Source organism: Pinus tabuliformis, chromosome 6, assembly GCF_031772625.1.
Source record: "Pinus tabuliformis cultivar Carrire ecotype Pingquan chromosome 6, CPIR1, whole genome shotgun sequence".
In the NCBI taxonomy this organism is placed as follows: domain Eukaryota; kingdom Viridiplantae; phylum Streptophyta; class Pinopsida; order Pinales; family Pinaceae; genus Pinus; species Pinus tabuliformis.
In genome coordinates, this window is record NC_142292.1 from 91,856,826 (window position 1) to 91,862,825 (window position 6,000).

Sequence of the window (6,000 nt, forward strand, 5' to 3'; positions counted from 1 at the left end):
AGGGTCAACTTCAGGATTAATGAGCATGGTTAATCTTCTTGAGTGATATGGAAGATGTGGACACATATTTTGATGTATGACATATAATAGATGCCATTTAGTGACCTGACTCTACCCGGGATCAGGGGATGCGGGGTTAGTGACAAAATACTGTGTAACACTTCCTCACTACTCTCTCATGCCTACTACCTAGTACAGGCATAATTTCTCTCATCTTAACTGCTGGCATCATAGCAGACCATTTACATTATGATAAAAAGAAGAAGCGGATGTGGAGGGTTCTTGTAGACCCTAGAATGCTTGTCACCAAGGCAGTTTCCAAAGTACGAGACCAAATTGTGTGGTTCCTTGGCTGCATGGAATTCCATTGCAGTTGCCATCGTGTCTCCATCAACTATGCTGAGCCGACTTATTTACTGGTCGGACATTCTAGCTACATGTCTTCCCATGAGTAACCCTAGATCTCTCCTCATAGGTCGGAGTCCTTGCCCCCCTGTACCCTGTAAGATGGTAACCATAGTTATACATGATGATAATTGAAGAACCACACCATAAATGTAACAATAGATAAATAAATAACAATAATCACAAAAAACCAAAATCAACTTTGGACCCCTGGATAGTCCTATCATGTGCTATGGTAGTGTCAGAGCGAGTGGATTTGTAGGGTCTTCATATCCTTCTTGATGGGTTAAATCAAAATGAATCTACACCTTAACCTCTTCCTTGCTTTCACGAATCAACTTTATACAATAGGATCTTTGGGAAAAGGTGTGAGGAGTGCGTGGTTAGCAGTTGCATTTCAGTGCTTCATGTCCCTTCAACTGGTGCGTAGTGGAAAAGGTCCCTTATGCTCCTTGCACAACATATTTCTAGATTTGGTAGGAAAAATGGCAAGACCTATGTTCATCAGGCATTGACCTCCTTCCTTCAAACTCTCATGAATATTTTCTAAATACAAATCATCAAACTCCTTGAGTTTCGTCCTTGGGTGAGAAATATGCTTCATATGTAGGAAGCGTGGCGAAGCTTCATTGGCACTTAAAGTGCATATATATGGACCAACATTTCTAATTCTTGTGTCTAGAATATCACTGGGTAAAATAATACATGTTTTATATGAGAGGCATATGCTTCTCTTTTCTTAACCAACCATCAACTCTAAGCACTCGACCTTTACGTTTAGTTTCATTTTCAGCTTATAATTGAGCCTGCATCCTTTGACAAAGTTTGACAAGCCATTTTGGGTCCAAACATTAAAATGAAATTCACTTAGTTTGTTCATCACAACATAGAGTCACACTTCTGGGGAGTGATTTGTGATTTTCCCAAAAGTCGCATAGTCGCACCTCTCATAAGTTGCATCTATGGCTGCTTTCACTTAGGCACAAAAATGCAACCTCGTGACCTATGTGGGATCATGACTTACTCAAGTTCGCATGGTCGGAGCTGATGGCTAGTCACACTTCCAGGAGGATCACCTAAGGAAATGTAACGCGACCCAGTGACTTAGTTGAATGTGCGACCCCCTAGAGGTCTCCAAGTCGCAACGCAACATAGGTCACATATCCTCGGTGCCCGCCTGAGGTCTTCGAGTGCGACTTAGTGACTATTAGTCACACAATCGCATCTTGAGCAAGGTTGCACTTCTGGTTGTTTCCTGAGGGTGAGGAGTTCGACTTAGCGAATGGTGAAAGCAAAAAATTCACTTTTGAGCCTGGTATCATGATCTTGATCCCAGAAGGCAGCCTGAAATGAAATGTGTGATTTCATTCTTGTGCAGCCAGGATCCTACCAACAAACTTGGGAATGCCAAAAGAGTGTTGGAACGTCTCTTCTTGCTCCCTCATGGATCTCACGTGCAGTATTTCCTTTTTGCTAAGTGATTTGACGCGGTTGCAGTCTTGACAGTAGGTAATAGGCTTGATCTTGTCATGCTGCGACTTTATTGAAGGCCCGTGTTGTATGGGCACAGGCAATCATTCATGCAAACAGTTCTGCCACCAGGGTTCTGAGAACTCTTGCCAAACCTTTCCCATGTTTCTTCCAGATCTGGAAGCATAATTGATAGTAAGTTCATCTCATCCCCTTCGTGGCTCATCATCCTCTGACGATAGCATGACTTCGACCTCTGCGTGGGCATCTCTATAATGCTCATGTACCATGAGCATCATTTTTTTAATTCATTGTCCTTTTGTATAAAATGACGTGGAACACGTCTTGTTAAACCTTCCCACTGTAGGGATGCTCATTCTCTACTCAACCCCACATCATATATATTAAGAGATGTTCCTGTAGCAATAAAATTGCTCAATGCTTTCTAATTTTTTAAATTCAAGTTGTCCACCAGTCATTATGGGAAAGTCTTTCCATCGATCACGTGTATTCCACCATAAAGTTGGCATTTGCATTTCAATATTTCTGAAGAAACTAATGCTTGGTTGCAAAGAGTGTGTAGGTATACTTACTACACGCTTAATTTTGGATAATAATCCCCGTACAACCACTGATGTGATTTCTAGCAATGCGCTTCATGTTTTCCAATCCTTTGAAAACAAATGCCTCTCATCAGACTCTTTAATCGATATGTAGAACCTCACAACACCTTTTGGGTGAACCTTCGCACTATGTCATTCCCTCTAGATCGATTTGCTGGTATCACCGTGTCTGATGGTCATACCCCTGTCCACGTGTACGCATATTATGTTTTCTCCTTTCAACCTGCTACCCTAACGTAGCGCTGGTGGGGCCTTGGGGTGTGGGTTGCATGGCGTTTTCTTTGACCCCACCTTAATGGTATATACACATAACGAACCTTGTTTCTGGTATAACCTTGTTGTGCGCTTCCCCACACATTTTATAATAAGCTAAGACTGAAATGGGCTATCAAAAGGCCCCTTATCTTGTCTTTAGGGTTATGAACCAATACGACACTTTGGAAATAACTTCAAGGAGCTCGACTAGTTTCATGTCGAGGTGAGGTTCATGGGGTCCATTAAAGCCACCATCTTTGTGTTAGGGGGGTATTTAATGTCGTTGTTGTATTGATGAATGTGTATATGTGGCTCCTTCAGCTAACTCACTGCAAAAGATGGAATGAGGACAAGTCATCTTGTCATAATGATATTTCCATGTGAGAGCATGAAAGGGAATAATTAATTTAAAAAAATAACTAATTTATTCAAAGAGAATAAACCATAAATAATCCAAAATAAGGTGTTATGGATTGCGTGGGTCAAGTGAGTCATGCTCCAATTTTTTTTGAGACAATTTTTAACTACGTACACACTAGAACTGCCATCCACCAAAGACTATAATATTCGTGTTTCACATTGGGGTGGTTTACTCATGGAGGAAGTGCCTTGAAACATTAATGCTTATGCATTATGGAGAGTGAGGATAATTAGCCATCTCAAACTAGGGTTTCGAGGGTGCGAGAGAAAGACAACCATGTTGTGACTCTAATGCATATGTTGAGATGGGGGAGAACAATGAACTTCGGGGACACGATACTTAATGATTCTTCCGATGGTGCTAGACAATGCGGATGAAAATGCACCCTCACTTTATGACAATGTAGGGTTTCTCCCAAACCCTAATATGGACAACATCATGAGAACCCACCTCATGCCCTGAAGCCATGTCCACACATAGTGCCTCCACGAATTGACAATGGACATCATAGGAGGATAGGTTTCAAAGTCATGGGGCTTTCCATGCTCCTTGCAACAACAAACCTCCCGACCCTAATGCAAACATAAGGTTCTTAAATGGGGTAAAGCATGATGTGCAATGTAATGCATGAAGAGTAAAGGGGTGCATCAACATAGTTTGATAGGAAAAGTCACCCGAAAAGTACTTACAGTCTAGGGGGACTCTTGGGGTACCCAAAATTTTAAATATGCCCAAGGTGTTATAGTGGCTACAACATGAATGTAAAAATTCTTCATAGATTTTAACATACTTGCGTCCTAATCCATAACTCCAAAACCAAAACCTGCTACTTACCAGGGATTTATAATTCCGTGCCACGAATGCTTTATAATCACAATTGAAAACGATCTATGTCTATCCTTCAGCCAAAACCTGTACCACGAGGATGCAGTGCTCTACCACTGATAAGTTCATTTATCTTGAACTGATTTGCAGCACGGTACCAGTGATTTATCACAGACAGATGCAACATAACCAATTTGTGTATATACCAACTGTATATAGTGGAACTTTCTGGCAAAGAACGTACATTCATGGAGTATCTGGACCGAGATTCGCTACGTGTTGGATCCATCACCCTGCGTTTTGGTTCAGTGAACGTGGAATGTGAAGCCATTATTACCGTAGCAGGTGATGCAACCCAATCACATGACACGTAATCCCACATTTGAAACGTGCCTCTTGACCTAAACATAGCTGTTTGTCCTTCATGGTTTTTCTGGCTATTATGGAGAGTAGTTTAATTAGGTTATAGATTTGTTTGGAGAGTAGTTTAATTAGGTTACAAATTTGTTTAGAAAATAGTGGAAATTTTGGTATTTTTTTTTTTAATTTGGAAGAAATTTTTGGAAATCTAGATTTTAACTGTTAAACTTATTTGAATGTCTATAAAGTTTTTAATGAAACTGAATCTATTTTTACTCTACACTTTTAGAATCAATAATTTAATCAACAAAATAAAATTCCAGACAAATTTATAACTTCAATAAATAAAGTAAATTTATTTTCTTATCTTATGTCTTAATGCACCATTCCTTTTGGATTCTTCTCTGCAACTTGCATTCCCTTGCCACGACAGAGTCATGTACAGATTCTATGTTTTGTATGTTATTTCAAACAAACGAATGAATTTGACTCTATGTTTTGTACTCCCTGCCAAGTTCCTGTGGTCACAAGGACAAAACAGGATCATACGTAAAGCGTTTTTTCCATGTTACCCTCGGTGTGGTTGCTATAATGTTGTTTGTGGTAAAAAAAAATTATAGTTATCATTTTAAAATTAGAACTTAAAATTTGCATTTCTACAAATTTCTAAAAATTCCAATTTTAGAAAAAATTATTAAATATTTATATTATTATTATTAAAAAAATGTTATTTATCGTAACTTATGAAAATATAAATTAATTATTTTAATATTCAAACATATTTTTTAAATATTTTTTATTTTTTTATTTATTATAATTTATAAAAATAAAAAGTAATCATTTTAATATTCAAACATATTCTTTAAATATTGTTTCTAATCATGTTAAAAAAATTTCAAATAAAATAAAATTAGATATTAAGATAAGTAGAAAAAGCTTATTCTCTTCATGGAAATGAATGAAATAGAATGAGAAAAGAGAAAAAATAACTTTCCAAAATACCTAAGACCATATTATTTTAAAGGTAAGAAATTGGATTTTAGTGAATTTTATTACAAATAAACAATTAAAGATGATTGATGGGTATTCTTGGTTACTAATATTATATGGAGTTGTTTTTAGTGTTATTTTTTGGATTTTTTCGGACTGAAAGAATTGAGGTGAAATCTTGATTTGTGTTATTTAAACTGGGTTTTTGACTGCATATGTGGTTTTAGCACCCTAAAAAACCCCTAAGACTCTTCTAATGTGCAGGGATTACCCATCAAACTTGTGATTTCAATCAATTTCTGAAGTTCCAAAAAATTACACTAAAAACAATTCGAGATTATATATAAAAAACATGGCGATGATTATTCGTGATCACCAACTTCACTCACTTGTAACAGAAGTTAGTGAACGTAACGACACTCTGTATGTAAGCATAAACTTGGTTAAACATATACGCATTTTTTATAAAAATGATAGAGTCAATCAATTATTAACTTTGGTTATTGTTAAATGTTTCCAATCTATGATTAACATAAACTCAAATAATGTAAATATGAGTGCACGTTAAATTATCTCACAATTATTGAACACAACTCCACCATTGGCAACATGGTTCTCACTGTCAACTTAGTGAGCACAACTTTACCTTAT